The sequence below is a fragment of the Macaca thibetana genome, chromosome 4 (genome assembly GCF_024542745.1).
Source record: "Macaca thibetana thibetana isolate TM-01 chromosome 4, ASM2454274v1, whole genome shotgun sequence".
NCBI classification, from domain to species: Eukaryota; Metazoa; Chordata; class Mammalia; order Primates; family Cercopithecidae; genus Macaca; species Macaca thibetana.
This window is the reverse complement of record NC_065581.1, coordinates 130,810,487-130,830,904: the sequence shown is the minus strand read 5'-3', so window position 1 is coordinate 130,830,904 and position 20,418 is coordinate 130,810,487. Positions and strand designations below refer to the sequence as shown.

The 20,418-nt window shown below is 40.7% G+C and overlaps 2 long non-coding RNA genes across 3 annotated transcripts in view; one reads left to right on the top strand and one right to left on the bottom strand.

The window, feature by feature from the left end:
- Positions 1-12,967, bottom strand: part of LOC126952899 (uncharacterized) — a 50,299-nt gene extending 37,332 nt beyond the window's left edge. For both annotated transcript variants that reach the window (XR_007725064.1, XR_007725063.1), the window contains exon 1: positions 12,620-12,967. This is a non-coding gene — a long non-coding RNA (uncharacterized LOC126952899). The remainder of the gene's footprint in view (positions 1-12,619) is intronic.
- A 101-nt stretch (positions 12,968-13,068) lies between these two features.
- Positions 13,069-20,418, top strand: part of LOC126952898 (uncharacterized) — a 28,186-nt gene continuing 20,836 nt past the window's right edge. The window contains exon 1 of the long non-coding RNA XR_007725062.1: positions 13,069-13,163. This is a non-coding gene — a long non-coding RNA (uncharacterized LOC126952898). The remainder of the gene's footprint in view (positions 13,164-20,418) is intronic.

Below are 20,418 nucleotides of genomic sequence, written 5' to 3'. Positions count from 1 at the left end.
GAGGCTGAGGCAGGAGAGTTGCTTGAGCCCGGGAGGCAGAAGTTTCAGTGAGCCGAGATCGCACCATTGCACTCCAGCCTGGGCGACAAAGAGAGACTGCGTCTCAAAAACAAAAAACAAACAACAACAAAAAAAAGAATTGTGATTCCCATTTTCCAGTCAAAGGAGCTGACCTTGTAAGAAGTCGAATGACTTGCATGTGGTCAATTAGCAAGTAGAGAAGCTGGAACAAATAGAGGTGTATTATCTCTTTACAACAAATCATACATATGCTTACATGTAGACACACAAACATGGTGCACAGGCTTTGGAGTAAGACAGACCTGACATCACATTTTTGTGTTTCATTCTTGTAAATTTAAGCAAATTACCTACTTTTTCTGATCTTCATTTCCTTATCTGCAAGATGGTAAACAACATCGCTAGCAATTAAGAATTTCAAATGAGATAATGTTGGTGGTCCTGATCCAGGGTGTGGTATATAGTAGATACTTAGTAAATAGAGCTCTATTGTTAGCAGAGGCTTATCCTTCTAAAGATTATTTATACTGTGACACAAAGAGGGTAAAAAAAAAAAAAAAGGAAGAAAGAGAAGAGAAAACATTACTCAAATATGGAAGTAAAATGGAGTGTAAACGAGAGCCTAGAAAGTCTGCTTCAGTTTGAAGTTCTGCGTCCATAAGGAATTTGAAATATTTTGATATCTTTCTGGTTTTAAAGACCAGATTAGGCTGGGCATGGTAGCTCACACCTTTAATCCCAGCACTTTATGAGGCTGAGCAAAGCAGGTTGATCGCTTGAGTCCAGGAGTTTGAGACCACCCTGGGCAGCATGGCAAAACCCCATCTCTACCCAAAAACAAAACCAAAATTTAGCCAGGTGTGGGGACATGTACCTGTAGTTCCAGCTACTTGGGAGGCTATGGTGGGAGGATCCCTTGAACCTGGGAGGCCAAGGCAGCAGTGAGCTGTGATGACTCCACTGCACTCCAGCCTGGGTGACAGAGTCATACCCTGTGTCCGAAACAAAACAAGAAGAAGAAGAAAAAAAGACCAGATTAGTGGGCCTGGGTGACCATGTTTTTCGAACCCCTGGAACATCCTAAACATACTTCTTTCTATCTGTATTTGGCATTAAATGTCACAGAAAAGTATTCTTTGATTTCAAGCTCCTCATGAAGCTCAAGAAGACAAGAAAGTAGCCATTCCAAAGAAATTTTATTTTATTTTATTCTATTTATTTATTTATTTATTTTTCAGATGGAGTCTCCCTCTGTCACCCAGGCTGGAGTGCAGTGGTGCAATCTTGGCTAATTGCAAGCTCTGCCTCCCCAGTTCCAGCAATACTCCTGCCTCAGCCTCCCCGTTAGCAGGATTACAGGTGCACGCCACCACATCCGGCTAATTTTTGTATTTTTAGTAGAGATGGGGTTTTGCTATGTTGGCCCAGGCTGGTCTCATACTCCCGACCTCAGGTAATCCACTCACCTTGGCTAGGATTACAAGCGTGAGCCATTGCACCTGGCCAATTCCAAAGAAATTCTAAATTTCCCTGGAAAAAATAGGAGTGGGAATTCCTAGAGTAGTACATTGAGTTTGTTCCTCAACTATTATTTGAATTCACCCTGCAAAGGTGTGGTGTCAGGTGGGCGTTGTGTAATGGGATTTGAAGGACAACTGTGACCATCTATAGCGAGCTGAGATTTATAAATTTCTTGAGTAGGCATTTTAGACAGGATAAATGAGGCATTGAGAGTTGATGCTTCCCCAAGTTGAATGAACACATCAGGTGTTACATGATTCAGATTCTGTTTTAAGTTAGACTCAATCCACACTACAGACGTGGAGGGTCAGAATAATAATGTGAATCAGCATGTGTTGTAAGATGCATGACATTTCTGCATCTGTCAGCAATGACAAGTGTTCTTTCTCTTTTTCAGACTCTACTAGATAAGTTGATGTTTGCTTCATTCTTGTTTTGAACAATTGACTATATCAAGTAACCATTTGTTTATGCCCATATTAGGCAGTACAGTATCTGATGGAAAGGACTCTGATAATTCAATTTAATATCTAACTTGCCTCGGCCAGGCGCGGTGGCTCATGCCTGTAATCCCAGCACTTTGGGAGACTGAGGCGGGTGGATCATGAGATCAGGAGATCGAAACCATCCAGGCTAACACAGTGAAACCCCGTCTCTACTAAAAAAATACAAAAAATTAGCCGAGTGTGGTGGCGGGGGCCTGTAGTCCCAGCTACTCTGGAGGCTGAGGCAGGAGAATGGCGTGAATCTGGGAGGCGGAGCCTGCAGTGAGCCGAGATCGCACCACTGCACTCCAGCCTGGGTGACAGAGCGAGACTCCGTCTCAAAAAAAAATCTATATCTATATCTATATCTATATCTATATCTATATATCTATGTATATATATATAAAAAAAAAATCTAACATGCCTCACACTGTGACACAGCGGGAGAGCCCGGAGTGGCAGCTGTTGGAATGACTGCACTCTTCCTGCTCAAGTCTGACCTTTCCAAGGTAGGATTTGATTACAACTAGCAATATGGAATTACAGACAGGGAGAAGTGCCGAGACCACAAGACATAGGAGACTAAAATAGCAAGGTGGTGAGGCAATCTGCCTTTTATTCCCCTTTCAAGCTGTGAGAAGTAGGCAAATGATGCAGCTGAACAATGCCTCCTTGACTTCAGGGTATAAAAACCACTTTCATGAGCTTCGAGTCAGGGTAAGTGGGGAAAATGGCGCTAAAAGTAAATAAAAATAAACCACATTTAGACCCAGTCAACTTAGGATATTTTGTAGTACAAGCGCCAATCTATATGGTTCCTCTGAGATGCCCACATCTCAGGAAGCCACAAATTTAACTACCAGAAATGTTCTGAGAAAATAAAATAAGAAATTCTAAGCTTATAAACGCTTTTGTATGTGCTATTTTAGGTAGTTTTCAGTATGAGTCATTTATCTCCTCCCACAACTGAACTTCAATCATATTTCAAGATATTCTAATTAGTTTCTCATTATCTTTTAAATTATTATTTATTTCTGCATGTATTCCTTCCTCAATTTTTAAAAATTTATCATTAAATTTATTGCTCGTAACTCTTTTTCTCAGAAACTCCAAGTTTCAAGAGTTTCTCTTATTGTTATTATTATGTTTTGAGACGGAGTCTTGCTCTGTCACCCATGCTGCAGTGCAGTGGTGCAATCTTGGCTCACTGCAACCTCCATGTCCCCAGTTCAAGTGATTCTTGTGCCTCAGCCTCCTGAGTAGCTGAGATTACAGGCATGTGCTAACACACCCAGCTAGTTTTTCTATTTTTAGTAGAGACACGGCTTTGAACTCCTGGCCTCAAGTAATCCACTCGCCTTGGCCTCCCAAGTGCTGGGATTATAGGTGTGAGCCACTGTGCCTAGCCAAGAGTTTCCTATATGATGCAGTCATGCTCTGAAAAGGATAAGCAATAATATAATATGCAATAATATAATATGCAATAGACAATGCAATAATAATATATGCATGCATATGTATAATATTTTATAACTACAAAGACTTTTGCATATATTATCTCATTTAATCCTGAACACACAATAACATCCAACCCTCCTCCTCTTCCTCCTGAGCACAGTATTAACTGTTCCCTATGCAATGTCTCTAGAGATGAAGAGTCAGGAGAGAAAGACATTAAGGAATATATTTGCATATATTAGGGGACCATGAAAGGTCATTGAACCAACACTACATACACTAGGCATGAGCAGTCCCAGGAAGGGTGGCTTCTCTGCTGTTTATTTCTACTATCTGGCATTGCGCAAGTTAGAACCTCTTCAGACCTCTGTTTGCTCATAGCCAAAATTAACACACACCTGCCCTGACTCCCCAACAGAGTTACTATGAGAATCAAATTAGGTGACATGTGAGAAAATATTTTATAGTTTGCCAGATGCCAAATAAATATTTTTATGAACTTTCTTTCCATACTTCACTTTTGTGACATCAATATTTGTGGCATCAACCTAAACAGAAGCTTCAGTCAATTAAAGAATAGAAAAGATAAACATTTTTAGAACTGTAAAGGATGTTCTAAGAGTTTCTTGGCCCTTTTACTTTTCTTATAATCAAAACATAAAGCCATTCACCTGGCAGCTGGGTACCTGAATTATAATCTAGTAACAGTTGCGCTCAAGAGGAAACCAAGATCCTATGGGACCTTTTACAAATCAGGGTTTTTATTTTTTATTGTTCTCAAAGTGAAGTCTGCAGATCACCTGCATCCAAATCCCATGGCATAATTATAAACATTTCTGATTGCTGCACCCTACTTCTACCCACTGAATCAGAAGCTCCCAGAATATGGGCCCAGGAATAAACCTTATTTTAGAAAACACACTAGCTGATACTTATGCTCACTAGTCCAAGAAACCCAGAACTTACTGGCTGAAATTTGCAAGTTGTAAGAGAACATTTGTTCCTCATTTCTTTCCAGCAGTACAAGATTTCTCTATCAACATTCTATTAAAAACAGATATGAGCACGTATGTGAAATCAAAGCAGCACTCCACTTGTGTGCAAAATTTGACATCATTTTTTTGAAAGTGCTTTGAAGTAGTGTTATCTCAGCTTTCTTTAATTGGATGGTGCATTTATAGGAGGAGTTGGGAAAATATATTCTCTTCCCGTGTTATTCCTGACCTCTATTCAAAAAACTAACAATCTCACAAGCAGTTAAATTGATAACCAAGCAGTCATTCTCCAATTCGGAGGAAGCCTCAACTCACTTCAAGTAATCACATTAAAATTCTCAAAGTGTCACCAGTCTGCACTGTACCTTGAAATAGAAAGATAGAGGTTTTGCCTTCAGTGTTCAATGAATATAGAGTAATATAATGTAATTTCAGAAGCTATAAGCTTATTATCAATCAGCTTCATAGAAACACAGGACTGAAATGGATTACTCATTACTAAGTCAACAGACAACTATGTGCCTGGCACTGATCTAGGGTTAGGGCCAGAGGAGTAAGTAAAGCAAACAAAGCTTCCCTGGCACTTACATTCTGGTTGGGGAGGAAGAGTGTGCAGAAAATAAACAACAGGCTAATATTTAATATTTCTAACATATCAAATGGCATGTTAGAAGATAAGAATAATGGAAAATGGTTTACTGCAACAGAGTTTTCAGAAGGGATTAGATTGCAATTCTAAATATGAATAACACAGCAAAAAGCAAAAAAAAAAAAAAAAAGGGAGTGGTTTTGGCTGGTACACATAGGTGTTAGTTTGTACTCTTGAAAGCTAGTGGAATATCCATAGACACTACTATACTAAATTTTAAACTCTAGGCACTGCAAAACGAGAACACTATCCACTTCTTCACACACATTTGTAGCCACCTTTACATTCGAGGCACCATCTGTAGTTATGACCGATCTCTTTTTCCCCTGAGGCATGATCCTGTCTTCTTACCATTCCTGATATCTTCTTTCACAATCGTGCCCTGGGTAATGGTGCTCAGAAAAAGAAGCCAATCAGGAGATTTGTTTTCTGTGCCCTTTTAACACTTCTTACTCAACCACCCAAACCATCTTGTATCGGAAAGAGCATCAAAGCCATCCTCTGGACTCTACACAGGGTATATGGATATTCAGTTAGCTTGCAAGAGTACAAACTAATACCCACGAGTACCAGTCAAAAAAAATCCTTTTTTTTTTTCTTTTTGCTGTGTTATTCACATTTAGAATTGTAATATGACCCTGTCCGAAAACTCTGTTGCAGGAAAGTTTTGGAAAAGAACATGTAGCTTATCTGTGTCTATGAAGTCCTTGTTATTTTGGAAAAAAGAAAAGGAAACAAAAACATCAACAGCTATATATTTTCTTTTTATTACTTACTATCATTCCAAACTACAGTGCGGAGTCCCCCCCCGCTTTTTTTTTTCTTTCCAGAAACGTATCAGCAGCAGAGATGTCGCTATTGTGATCAGAATTACTTTGGTAGGTGTGTTTTGGTTTTCATTTACTTTTTCACATTTGTGTTTCTGCTTATATAAAATAGTTCCCTAGGGAAAAATACATGCCAAAGTTAAACTTCACATGAGTTAACTACCTGCAAATTACAGCTGTTAGCCATTTTTAATAAAACACTATCCACTGCACTATAAAAAAGGATTTCATTTTCATAATGTTAATGTTATTCCATTGAACAGTGCAGTTAGAAATCCCAGAAGCAAATGCAGTACAAATTGTAGAGCAGCTGCGTAGAGGTGACTTCTAATCATAATTGAACACAAAGAAGAACAAATAAATCAAGGACAAAACTTCTCAACTTCTGATGCCTGGCAATGTCAGTTTTAAAGCCAGATACATATCAAGCTCCTTGCAAAACAAAAATTACACAGCAGCTAGAAGAGTGACAGCAGAACCCCCACTCTTTCTGGGAATACTCCCATATACCAGAAGCACAAGGACTTTATTTTGAAACCTGATTACATATTTGAAATTGCCGGTGTTCCTGACTTTAGCTTCTTGGCAGAAATGCCAGCTGAGTGCGCACATAGCATAGGTGGTTGATGGCAAACAAGACACCTCACAGCTGCAGGCAAGGAGCTGCTTCTAAGGGCATTCAGTCTGGACAGTGCCAAGGCAGATAGGCACGATACGAAGCGAGAGGACAGGCTGGAATTTGGGGTTTTTGTCATCATTGTGTGTGTTTAAAAATATATCAGTGCATTTTTGAAAGTTGATTGGGGTTGGATTTTCAGCTGAGGCCTCATTCTTAGGAAATAACATGATGGCAACAAATGTCAGCCTTAGCTAGTGGCCCTTGAAAAGCTAAACTGGAATGAAAAGAGTAACTTGGCAAGGGTTCCCACATGCTGCACTCCTTCTTTTGTGCTCTTCCTTTCTCCTCAGCCTGCTTTGCCAAACATGCCACCTTCAAGCACTGTTTTTAGGGAGAAGAGGCCATTCTCCCCGAAAAGGGAACAGCTGAGAAAAGAACCAGCTTGCAGAGGGAGCAGGGACGCTCCTAACTGTTTTAAAGCCATGCCGCAGGGCCTATGAGTTTGCAACAAGAAAATGTGTTCTTGATTCTACCTTACCTAAGTCCAAAAAAAAAAAAAAAAACCACTTTTTGTTAGCCTTTTAGTCCTAAAGAGTGCACTTAGTGATAAGACGGTGCTTCTGGAAGTTCCACATAAGTGCTTTTCTTTACCCACATGCAGAAGGCCCAAGAGTTGCAGAATCAGAACAGTTTGTGTGCTTTTCCATGTTATAGCTTATGTATATGACTATACTAATCTTCCATTAAACAGGGTGTCTTACCCAGTCTGCAGTGCTAAGCATGTGTGAGTGAGACGGGAAGACATTGTTCATAATAATCTTTTCCTAAGTACCATTTATAAGAAAAAGGCTTCCATTATTTTTAAAAAACCAACTAGGAAATATAATATTTCTTCACAACGAGCTATAGCCCTTTTTCAGATGTCCTTTGGCATCTCAGTTTTAGGAGTCATACAAGTCTCTAGCCTCACTGTTCATTGCCCTGACTTGTGCGTGAGATGCTTTTAGTCCTTCAGCCAGTTCAAATCAGGAATGAGATGCATTTGAGCTGGACTTCTTCTACTCTGCCAAGCAGATAATCCCCTAACGACTGGTCAGCATTTTCATCCCAGAGAGTCAAAACTGACCTTTCAGTAGCAGAGGTTGCTTTAGGTTTGTGCAGAGTAACGTTAAAGAAAAATAAATTCCCACTTGTGGGGTGCCACCGCCGTCCCTTTCATTGCCTGCAGTTCCTAGCATTTCTTTTCCAATGTGGACACTACAAAACTGTGATTCTTCAAAGTGGTTATTTAGTTCCTAAAACATTTAGAGTTGGGGCAAAATTTGCATAATTCTATTAAAAGGCTTACACCTCAGCTTTGAAAAATATTTGAGAAAATGTGATTTGTTGGGGAAGGAAGTCTTATCTTTTGGCCCAGAAGGTGTTTCACGGAACTAAACTTGTTAATGTTAGGATTGCCTGTTAAGCACCAAAAAGTGAAAAACAGAGGTTAAAAGGGTTTCTTTTATCTCTGCTTCAAGTCTGCAGTGGTTTGAAGCTTAAGATGGAGAAGGATTTGGGTTTTTTTTTTTTTTTTCACTGCATTGCAAACTTGGAAACTGGAGTCATGGTACAGTGATGGGAAACACAGGTGCATTTCTGTAGATTTTAAAATAGGATGTACTGGATCTTTTCAATTGAGGACAGTTGATTTTGATGCCATTACAGAACTTGAGACGATCTGCTCTAGATCAAACCTGAGATTCTGTCATCATGTCTATTTTTGTTGTATGCTGCCTGTCACTCATAGGTTGACAACCAGTCTGACACACATTTTCTTTTTCTTTCTTTCTTTCTTGCTTGCTTGCTTGCTTTCTCTCCTTCCTTCCTTCTTCTTTTTTTCTCTCTCTCTCTTCCTCCCTCTTTCTCCTCTTTCCCTTTCTTTCTCTCTCCCTCCCTTTCTTTCTTTCTCTCTCTCTTCCTTCCCTCCCTTCCTTCCTTCCCCTCCTTCCTTCCCCTCCTTCCTTCCTTCCTTCTTTTTCTTTCCTTTCTTACTTTCACAGGGTCTCACTCTGTCACCCAGGTTGCAGTAAAGTGGTGTGATCATGACTCACTGCAGCCTTGAACTCCTGGGCTCAAGCAATCCTCCTGCCTCAGCCTCCTGAGTAGCTAGAACCATAGGTGCATGCCACCATGCACCGCAAATTTTAAAAATTTTTAGAGTCAGGGCCTCACTATGTTACCCAGGCTGGTCTCAAACTCTAGGCCTCAAGTGAGGCTCCCATCTTGGCCTCCCAAAGTGCTGGGATTACAAGCGAAAACCACTGAGCCTGGCCTTGGCTTATCTCAATACATTTTCTATACTCTACTCAATACATTTTCTGTACTCTATTCAATACATTTTCTATACTCTCAATACACTTTCTATACTCAATACATTTTCTATACTCTACTCAATACATTTTCTGTACTCTACTCAATACATTTTCTATACTCTTTTCTATACTAAATACATTTTCTATACTCTATACTCATTACATTTTCTATACTCCACTATATACATTTTCTACACACTTATACTTAATACATTTCTATGCTCTCAATATATTTTCTATACTAAATACATTTTCTATACTCTGAATACATTTTCTATACTCAATACATTTTCTATACTCAGTATACTTTCTAGACTCTACTCAACACATTTTCTATACTCTCAATACATTTTTTATACTCCATACATTTCACATACTCAATACATTTTCTATACTCAAGTGTGTGAGGAGCCAAACACCTTCAACAATGTAAATGTTACAAAACTGATTGCCATTCAAATGCTTCCTGCAGGAAGCATAGGTCTCCCCTAAAGTACCTGCTGCTCCAAGAGCTGAGGACTGTATATGCAGATCATCATCTGTCATGCTATCAGGAAAGTGTGTGAAGATCACTACTTCTACCCTGCTGGAGTGCACACAGCCACCATTCCAGAGCTGCCCAGAACCTGAAGCCTACCCATCTGTATCAGGACCTTTGTCTTGTCCAAAACTTTCTGAAGTCTCATCTAGGACCTGCCCTGACCTGTGTCTTCATTTTCATTCCCTATTCACCTGAATTGTTGTCAAGACCAGAATAAGACTTTTAGAGTCCTTGAGCTCCTTCGTACATAAATACAAATACCATTTTATTTTTTGAACTAACATAAAGTTCATAAGTATGCTCATAGTAGAATGGCTTTTCAGACGATTTATTGATTATGAAAGTCTGGGTGAATTTATTAAAGTGAAAATTTTCTGATGTATGTTTATTTATTTATCTGTGCCTCCAGGATAATCCAGTAGTGACTTTAGATAGCATCTAGTGGCCATTTCCTCCCAACAATCTTTCTGCCCCCTGGCATAGCAAGATGACTTATACCAGCTCTTCAATACTGAAGATTTTACTGGGCCCTTGCTGTATTTCATATTTAATTTAAAGCCTTCTCCTGATGGTCTTGTAATTGTTCTTATCCAACTGGTCTTGTATTTCTGTTTCTTTTTCTGACAAATAACCTTCCTTACCATGTTTTTCACCCATCTTGCCACCTGATTCAAATACATGAAGTCAACCTTTATTTAGAGAAATAAGATTTAGGAAAACTTTTCAAAAAGTTTTTAAAAACAGTTTTAAAAAGTAAAATGTTCATCTGGGAATTGCTCTGGGAGAATATATATGCCTGGCTATCCATACATAAATGTGTATCTAGTGCAGTGATACACATGTGTATTACAAGTAAAATTCATATGTTGAAGATTATTTGGACAGAAGTAGACTTGATTAACTAGAGTTGCCTTTTTAGGATTGATGCCTGAGAATCATATTCTTATTATGTAATACATAGGCAAAGTTACGTTACTGTACTTAGATGCAGGGCAAAAATTTATGATGTTCTGCCAAAATTGCCACCTGAGGACACAGAGAACAAAGAAACAAAAAGTCCTAATCTGATTAGAGCTTAATGAACCAGTCTCAAGTCTGTTGGGAACTCACCAAATCCAAGTCATTCCAATGAATAAACAGTGGAACAAAAACTTGGAGAACAAAAAGTTTTCTTAATTATTTGCATTCTTTTGGCAGCTGTAATTACAGGATATTTTCCATTGTCTATTACCACTTGCCCCTGTGCTGTTATGCTTTTAAGATGTGGTTTGTTCTCTTTTGCCATATAATTATGATAATCACTAAAATGAGCAAAATTTTCTTCTAAAATATATAAAAGATAATAGATATATGTTTTAACCTAACCAGAACTTGTAGATGAGTGGCAGTTCCAGGTTAGTTTCTCTGTAATTTAGTACAACCACTGATTTAAAGCACACCAAACACACAAGATATCATAGTACACGTTATATAGTTAGAATTTAAAAATCAGTAATTTTTGTAGTTAACATAGTGATATATTTGCCCTTTATTCCAAGATACGAATTTTTAAGATAACATTTCTTTCCTGATGACTGCAAAACACTCCATGTTTATTTTAGGAGAGTGGGAAAAGCCTGCAACCTAGAGACATCCACCGTTAATTCTTAGGTACATGAACTCTACTTCTAGTCTTTTTTTCTGCACATTTTATTTTAATAAATTACATATTATAATTGTTTTTTTAATTTTAAAAACACATACATATATCATAAGCAATTTTTCTTCCCAGTGACTATTCTTCTATATCATATTTTTATTATTTATTATTAATTTATTTTGGAGACAGGGTCACACTCTATTGTCTAGACTGGAGTGAAATGTTGAGATCATGGCTTCCTGCCCCCAACCTCCCTGGCTCAAAAGATCCTGCCACCTCAGCCACCTAAGCAGCTAAGACTAAAAGCGTGCATCACCATGCCCAGCTAACTTTTTAAATTTTTGGTAAAGATGGAGTTTCGCTATGTTGCCAGGGCTGGTCTTGAACTCTTGGCTTAAGAAATACTCCCCACCAAACAAGCATTGTTGACTCCTCTGGAGAGTGCTCATTCTGTGGGTATTAAGCAGGAAGGCAGGCCAGACGTGGTGGCTCAAGCCTGTAATCCCAGCACTCTGGGAGGCTGAGGCGGGTGGATCACCTAAGGCAAGGAGTTCAACACTAGCCTTGGCCAACATGGTGAAACCCCGTCTCTACTAAAAATACAAAAATTAGCTGGGCATGGTGACGTGCACCTGTAATCCCAGCTACTTGGAAGGCTGAGGTAGGAGAATTGCTTGACCTGGGGAGGTGAAGCCTGCGGTGAGTTGAGATTGCGTCACTGCACTCCAGCCTAGGCAACGGAATGAGACTCCATCTCAAAAAAAAAAAAAGAAATCCTCCCGCCTCAGCTTCCCCAAGTGTTGGGATTATAGGCATGAGCTACTGCATCCAGCATGCTTCATATCTTTGAATGGCTGCATAGTATTTTGACATGTATATACTAAAATTCAAAAATGGTTTTTAGACCTGATGGAGTTCTAGTGGTATGTCCAGCTTCAGGTCATAGCTTCTGGTGGCAGGCTGATCGGGGCTGCAGTCTCTTAATTACCCAGAGCTGTTACTTTTATTGATTTGAATGTCTTGAGACGGCCAAGCCCTTTTCTATTTGCTCTGTTCTTAAGTACAAAGCCCCACATTACCCATTGTTTTAGATCTACCTACTCCTGCATTTTACCCTCACATTGGAGTCTGCCACCTTTGGTATAGAATGAACGAGAGGTAAGGGAAATGTTAAAGGATTTAAATATGATTGAAAATAAGTTTCCTGGAGGGTCAATCACAGTTTAAGTGGGAGCTACTTTTTCTTTCACTAATGAGCTGTTTCATCCCTTGTAACTAGCATTATTTTGTCTTTGTGGTATCCAATGGGTGTCCACTATGTGCTATTTGGAAAGGAAAGAGAACAAGAAATTAGGAAATTGGGTCGTGATGGGTCGGCTTAGTTATGCTGGCAGCATTTTACCCAGAAATCACTGTTTTGTTTAGTCCTAGACAGGGTAGCCCATGCTGTGGTAACAAATCAACCCTGAAATTTCTGTGGCTCAGCAAAAAATGTTTATTTATTGCTCACCCAGAGACGGATGGAGGCTGGCATGGGTTCGCCTTCATCCTGTGATTCAGCAATGCAGGCTCCTCCATCCGTGGTAGCGCCAAGTCAATATGTAGCTTCTCAGGTCGCTGCTAGAGGAGAAGAGAAGAATGGAAAGTCACACCAGCTCTTAACAGCCTCAACTCAGAGACGACATGTGTCTCTTCTGCTCCCAATCCTTGGTTTAGAACTAGTAATGTGAGCTGCTGAAAAATGTCAGGAGTGCATTTGGAGAGAGCTCTCTTTGCCACCTTATTTCGTACCAAACCACAGAAACAAAATTGGTGACTCTTCTTAGTAAACTAGAACAGAGTATCAAAAGGACTATTAGGATCAGAGCAGCTGGAATGACCAATGAGATGAAGCCAGGAGAATTAGAACAGAACCATTATGAGCAATCATAATGGTCACAATGGGAACAAACTGACCAAAGGGCTTACTGGATGAAGCTAACCAGATAGAGTGAGACCAGAGAGAAGATGTGGCCCAGGAAGTCATAACCTCCTGTTCCTGACTTGGACTTTCTGTAAGTGTGATTCCCAACCTGGTTACTCATCAGAATCATACAAGGAACATTAGAAAAGGTAGTGTTTTACCCTCACCTGAGGCCTATTGAATCAAAATCTCCTGAAGAATATAATATTCGTATCATATATATATATGATATACATATATTATACTTTAATTCTTTAAGTTCTGGCGTACATGTACAGAACGTGCAGGTTTGTTACATAGGTATACACGTGCCATGGTGGTTTGTTGCACCCATCAACTCCATCATCTACATTAGGCATTTCTCCTAATGCTATCCCTCCCCCAGTCCCCCACCCGCAGACAGGCTTCGGTGTGTGATGCCCCCACTCCGTGTCCATGTGTTCTCATTGTTCAGCTCCCACTTATGAGTGAGAACATGTGGTGTTTGGTTTTCTGTCCTTGCGTTAGTTTGCTGAGAATGATGGTTTCCAGCTTCATTCATGTCCCTGCAAAGGGGCATGGCTGCATAGTATTCCAAAAGCCCTTCCTCATTATTCTGATGCAGCCACTGGTCTGTAGGCCAGGGTTTGAAAAGCATCGCTTAGAGGACAAGGAGGTAGAAGGTGTCCTTAGGATGAGATGCTAATGAGAGAGTGAACCTTAGAATGGTGGAAAGACTCACACCAATGGTCCTGTGGTTGGGTGATGGTTAACATCACAAAGAGAAGTAAATTCCAGACCTGCATCAAAGTACCCTGAGTAGAACTACCTCAACAATCTATCTGGTCAGATACTTAGTACCTAGATGTGGAGACCATATCTCACAGTCCTGTCAGGCAGGAGTGGTCCAAACACCTTGATTATCAGCTGTCTCTCGCTCAGGAAATGACTAGGTACCAACACTGTTTTATATACAGAGGTGTCTGAAAAATGAATGCACCCAGTTCCACATAGAGCACATCTGTAAAATATGACCTTTGGTTAATGACTGGAGTGTTTTTACCTACAATATTGTTTTTTGCATGCGTTTTCCCTAGATATGTCAGGACACAGCAGGACCAAAACCTGGGTAAGCACTGAAGTAGTAGGTAAATACTGGATCCTAAATTGAGAGTGGAGGCCAAAGCTTGGGATGATGTCAAAGTCAATTAATAGATATTCAAATATAAAGTTACATAGCTGAGTAACAAACGCACTATATCAGAGTTGTGAAATGGAAATCAAAAGCAAACTGAGCTGGATGTGGTGGCATGCACCTGGAGTCCCAGCTACTCAGGAGACTGAGGTGGGAGAATTGCTTGAGCCTAGGAGGTCGAGGTTTCAGTGAGCTATGATCAAGCCACTGCACTAGGCCGGGAGCAGTGGCTCATGCCTATAATCCCAGCACTTTGGGAGGCTGAGGCAGGTGGATCCCCTGAGGTCAGGAGTTAGAGACCAGCCTGGCCAAAATGATTAAACTCCATCCCTACAAAACTTAGCTGGGCATGGTGGTGAGCACCTGTAATCCAAGCTACTTGGGAGGCTGAAGCAGTAGAACTACTTGAACCCAAGAGTCAGCGGTTGCAGTGAGCCAAGATCACGCCATTGCACTCCAGCCTGAGTGACAAGAGCGAAACTCCATCTAAAAACAAAAAAAGCTACTGCACTGCAGCCTGGGTGACAGAGTGAGACCCTGTCTTTTTGTTTTCTTTCTTTCTTTTTTCTTTTTTTTTTTTTTTAAGATGGAGTCTCACTCTGACACCCAGACTGGAGTGCAGTGGCGCAATCTTGGCTCACTGCAACCTCCGCCTCCTGGATTCAAGCGATTCTCCTGCCTCAGCCTCCCAAAGAGCTGGGATTATGGGCACTCACCACCATGTCGGGCTAATTTTTGTATTTTTAGTAGAAACGGGGTTTCACCATGTTGGCCGGGCTGGTCTGAAACTCCTCACCTCAAGGGATCTGCCTGCCTTGGCCTCCCAAAGTGCTGGGATTACAGGTGTGAGCCATCACGCCTGGCCTGAGACTTTGTCTTTTAAAACAAAAAACCAAAAATTGAGCAAAGACAAATGAATTACCTGAAGTAATGAACTCCAGGAGGAAACATGAACATCTGACTAAATTCTAGTGGAATTCAGCTGGTTTGCAGTTGCTTTGACATCACCAGCACATACCTTTCTACTCCATAATTTTAAAGATGCTGCTTGAAGCACAACTGACTATAGAATGTGCCCTCTTCGTCTTACGGTTTCCCTGAAAGACAATAGCCTTGCTTTATACAACTGCTCTATTTGTTTTAGCCACAGTCATGCTTCATTCAGACAACAGCGGTAGGTTTTCAAAGTGATTCATCTGTTTTCCTTGTACTTACCCTCTTCTTTGCTTTGGGGTCCTGTATGTGGCTGGCTGGCTGAGTTGGAAGAGTAGGGTTTGGGTGATACCTGCTTCTGAGCCATGTTTTAGGACTGTGGATATTTTTAAGCTAAAGGGGAGAAGTCCAATGGAAGGCATGCAGGGAGCTTTTCATCTACTTGAAGGAACAGACTTGCTCTGTATTGCTCCCAAGAGGCTGATATTTTGAAATTCCAATGAGGTAGGTTCAAAATGAAACATCCTGAACATCTGAGCAGTCCAACAATGATGCCGGCTTCCTGGGGCATTACTCAGCTACTTGTGCTCCATTGAGTTATTTTCTTTTTCTTTCTTTTTTTTTTTTTTTTTTTTTTTTCTGATATGGAGTCTCGCTCTGTTGCCCAGGCTGGAGGGCAGTGGTGTGATCTCGGCTCACTGCAACCTCCGCCTTCCAGGTTCAATAGACTCTTCTGCCTCAGCCTCCTGAGTAGCTGGGATGACAGGCATTCACCACCATGCACAGCTAGTATTTATATTTTCAGTAGAGATGAAGTTTGGCCATGTTGGCCTCAAACTTCTAACCTCAGGTGTTCTGCCTGCCTCGTCCTCCCAAAGTGCTGGGATTACAGGCTTGAGCCACAGCGCCCAGTTGAGTTCTGAATGTTGAGGCTCCTCAGATTTCAGTTTCAGCCTCTCTTCTCTTTTCAACACTTTTTCTTCAGCACCTCATCAAGCTCTGTTGTTTTAAATGCCATGCATATGTCATAATGAACCCATTGTTTTCTCCAGTCAAATCTCTCTTGCCTTATATATTCAGCTACCTCCATGACCTTCCTCTTGAATGTCTCATGAGCATCTTGAACGTAACATAGGAAAAATAGAACCCTTGATTTCTTCTTCATCATCTTCTGCCCCAAAATCTTATTTTCCTCCAACCTGCCCTAGATTAGTCAATGGCACCAACACCTACCTGTCACTTAGCCCCAAACTTCTGCCTCTCTCTGCCTGTCACACTCAAACCACCTCAAGCCAATCACCTCCAGACTTGAACGAGGAACACAAGTGTCTCATTCATTGAGTTCCCTCAAACCACTGGCACACAGTCAATTCCTCCCAAATATTTGATGAATGAATGAATGATGTAGAACGATAATCTGGAAGAAATAATAATGGCCCTTCTAACTTAATGAGTCTCTACTATGTGATAAGTGCTTTAAATATGTAATTCTATTCCTAAGGACAACACTTCAAAGTAGGTAGGCAAGTGAAAAAGCTCACAGAACTGAGAGTTTTGTATGGTTTTGCTTTTAAGTTTTATTAAGTGCTTTGTATGATTTGTTTTTTTTTTTTGTTTTTTGGTTTTCGGTTTTTTTTTGAGACAGGGTCTCGCTTTGTTACCTAGGCTGGGGTGCAGTGGTGCAATCATAGCTCATTGTAACCTCAACCTCCTGAGCTCAAGGGATCCTCTTGCCACAGCCCCCTGAGTAACTGACACCATAGCAGGGGCCACCATGCCTGGTTAAATTTTAAATTTTTTGTAGAGACAGTGTCTTACCATATTGCCCAGGCTGGCCTTGAACTCCTGGTCTCAAGTGATCCTCCTGCCTCAGCCTCCCAAAGTAGTAGGTAGGATTACAGGCATGACCACTGTGCCCAGCATGTATGACATTTTTTATGGCATACATAGGTGTGTGTGTGTATATATATATATGTATATATAGCACTTAGCACTGTGCCTATGTGTGTGTGTGTGTGTGTATATATATATATATATAATCTCATTTAATTTTTACCAACTACACACAGGGTAGCTTTTATGCACCATTTCACTGATAAGAAAACTGAGGCTAATGGAAATTAAGCAATTTGACTTAGGTAAGATAGCTAGGAAGTGATGGGACTGATATTTAAACCTTGGTCTATTTGGTTCCTACAGCTATACATTTCCCTGCTATATGATAAAGCAATCTCTAACAAGTATACCACTGAAGGGATGCCAACATTTTATGAATTGTTGTAGTAGATGATCTTTTGGTTTCTTCAAATTGGAATTTTTATAGTTATATTGTGCAAACAGTCCTTTTCTCTACTTCTTTAGGTTCACTTTATTGGACATCTCTACCATTTTAAAGAAAGTAAAAATAACTTTCCAAATTTCACAGAAAATCTAGAAATGCTCTAAACCCACACACAAATTGCAACCGATGTGACAGTAAAGGTCTCCTTCCAGCTGGGCATGGTGGCTCATGCCTGTAATAACAGCAATTTGGGAGGTTAAGGCAGGCGGATCACTTGAGGCCAGGAGTTCAAGGCCAGGCTGGTCAATGTGGTGAAACCCTGTCTCTACTAAAAATACAAAAATTAGCCAGGTATGGTGATGCACGCTTGTAATCTCAGCTACTCGGGAGGTTGAGGCAGGAGAATCGCTTGAACCCAGGAGGCGGAGGTTGCAGTGAGCAGAGATAGCACCACTGCACTCCAGCAGCCTGGGTGACAAAGCAAGGCTCTGTTAAAACAAACAAACAAACAAACAAACAAACAAACGCCTTCTTTTTTTTCTTTTTTGTATGCTTTGGCACAAGTCATAATAGAATTCCTATCTTCTTAATACCTAAACTAAGTTAACCAGCCTGGTAATGATTCCCAAAGCCATGCCAGCAGATATACAGTGCAGGATGTCACCCCCGGGCTGACTCACCACACAGAAGACCTAGTAACTTGAGGAGTATTGTTCTCAAAGATCCAAATTTGCTGAAATTTATTCTAAGTACTCCTTGAATAAAAAAAAGATCTTATTACAATTAGTGTACCTTTAAAAACAGAAATTCCCTGTCTATCTGTATATAGCTCCTCTGATTCCTGAGTTCTATTCCTTATAGTTATACAATTATGTGGGAATTATTTTATGTTAACTTCTGTATTCCAACACCATTTTTAAGAAGGAGGTTAGTAAAGGTGCCCACTAGACAAACTTCTGCAATAGGAAAAGAGCACTGGGATAGTCAAGTAAAATAGCAGAAATGAAGCAATGGGAAATAATGTCCATAAGTAATTCAAGCCGGGAGTGATAAGCCTACCTGTGAAGTCAGGAGATCGAGGTTGAGGAAGAAGCAACAAGAAACATTGATTCCTCTCTCTACCTGTTGCACATGGTCTTGGGGCTCTTAAGCATAAATGTTACTTTTCCCTTCAGTGAGCCTGTATGAAGCTCTCAGATAATCACTTCAAATTGCTCTTTCAATTCACAAGCCTGCAGCATTCTGAAATATTTCCAGACATTATTTGCACCTATATAAGGATAGCAGGTACTTACTTATCCAGTGCCTACCTGGTGCTGTTGTAGGTCGATTTGGGATTTGAATTCAAGGATTCTGGCTGCATGCTTTGCTCTATCCACTACACTGAACTGCCTGTCCATGAGAAACTATTTTCCTAAGTCTCCCAATTAGAGGAACTCATCCATCTGCACCTCACATTGGTGCGAAGGTGGAACAACAAATCAGATCAGGAAGTGCCATCTCCACCATCAACAAGGGGCCCTAGAGTCCCCAGCACCACTCCCTGACTAACTGAAACCTAGAACTTTAGAAGGAAATTCACAGACTTGCCTCATTGCAAGGGTGAAGGGAGGATGGTAGAAGAGTGAGACGTCAGAGCTCTTTTTGAGTGGCGGGAGGGAGGCCACCCCCATGCCTCGGAGGTGGATGGAATTGTAGAAGAGGAATCTTGAGATGGGTAGAGTTCAAACGGGTGACAGCTTTAACTTACCCTCTCTTAGTTTAGGAAGTGCTCCTAAACGTGTCCCCAGTTTCCAAAATAGAGATACTTGCTTTGAACTGCTAACTGGTGGTTTTGCTTTGTGGACACGGAGAGGAGAGGATGGCCAGGAGAGGAATAGTCTTCCCGCCCCTTTGCTTCCGTGGTTCCCATGCATCTACAGGATGGACTAAGACTCTGTACTTGGAAGATGTCTCAATCATGAGAGAAGGGCAGGTAAAAGGAAGAGCACAGACCAGAATGAGGTAACATTCTGCCTGCACCTGCAGGTCAGAGCAGCTCTCTGTGAACTTGAATGTGATTGTGAATCGCCTGGGGATTTTGTTAAAATGCAGATTCTGGTTCAGCATATCTAGGGTAGGGCCTGACACTCTGCATTTTTAACAAGCTCCATGGCGAGGCTGATCCTCGGGTCTATGTATAGACCATGCTCTCAGTAGCAAGGAGTTAGAGGATATACAAGCTGGAAGGCAGAGGGACCTTATACACCTGGGTTAGGCATATATTTTCATGACTGTTTGCTGCATATTCCTGAGAGGAGAGAATGTGGGGTGACTTTCCTTCAAAGTCTTTGATCTCCCCACTGCACAGTTTGAGTTAAGGCAGATAGCACTTTTATCTGGCCCTAGGGAGATCTGTTGGGGCCCTGGGACAGTTACCTATACGTTTTGTCAACATTAATGCTGTCCTCCACTTCTGTGAATTGTGGAGAATATGGTCTTTTAAAGCATACTCGAGTCAAAGCTGAAAGACAATGCTCGAACTAGTGATTTTATTTTATTTTATTTTTTATTTTTATTGTTTTTTGTCTCATTGCCCCAAAAGGTCAGGATGCTTGAGCAACAGTGTGAACAAGCCCACAGGACCAGATTCCCCAGGGCTACCGGGAGAAACACTCGAGGCTGTTCATCCTTAGCTGGCTTAAGCTCTGGTGAGGGGAATCATGTATGAATTTCACCACCTTAAAACATCAGTGAAGGCGGTCATTATTTGGATTGTCCAAACAGTTTCCATGAGGAATGGAATGGAATTAGGAAACCTAAATTTAGATTAGGTGCAATGAAACAGTCTTCCTGAGACAGAAAAAGTAATTATAGAAAGGCATTTCAAAGAAAAGCCTTGCTAATGTTTCTCGGGACCTTCCTCAGGGACAGATTACAGGGAGTGGAACCTGCCTGGATAGCCCATTACTTTTTTTC